The sequence below is a fragment of the Antrostomus carolinensis genome, unplaced genomic scaffold (assembly GCF_000700745.2).
Source record: "Antrostomus carolinensis isolate BGI_N321 unplaced genomic scaffold, ASM70074v2 scaffold22410, whole genome shotgun sequence".
NCBI classification, from domain to species: Eukaryota; Metazoa; Chordata; class Aves; order Caprimulgiformes; family Caprimulgidae; genus Antrostomus; species Antrostomus carolinensis.
In genome coordinates this window covers 21,760-22,121 of record NW_010286770.1, presented here as the reverse complement: position 1 = coordinate 22,121, position 362 = coordinate 21,760, and the positions used below count along the sequence as shown (strand labels likewise).

Genomic DNA, 362 nt, shown 5'->3' with positions numbered 1-362 from the left:
GACTCTGTGCCCTAAACCAACGGAACATAAAGGTTTTAAATAGTCAGGCTGTACTTGTATGGATCTCAGACTGGGAATATATTTTTCCAGCTATATTTAAATCATGCAGTCAGGGTTGTTTGAGTCTGAAAGGACCCATTAGGTCATCCAGTTTATCTCCTTGCCAAATACACCTCGGTTCCCTGATGCCTTTCCTAGTGCTATGGCTGGCTTGTAGATGGGGTTTCATAGCATCACAGGATGGTTTGGCTTGGAAGGGACCATAAAGCTCATCCAGTCCCAACCCCCCTGCCAGCAGCAGGGACACCTTCCACTAGACCAGGTTGCTCAAAGCCTCGTCCAGCCTGGCCTTCAACACTTCC

The 362-nt window shown here is 48.1% G+C and overlaps 1 protein-coding gene across 1 annotated transcript in view; it reads left to right on the top strand.

Annotated features, from left to right (window-relative positions):
• The window catches only part of BLVRA (biliverdin reductase A), a 27,428-nt gene that overhangs the window by 17,365 nt on the left and 9,701 nt on the right, over positions 1–362 (top strand). The window lies entirely within an intron of this gene.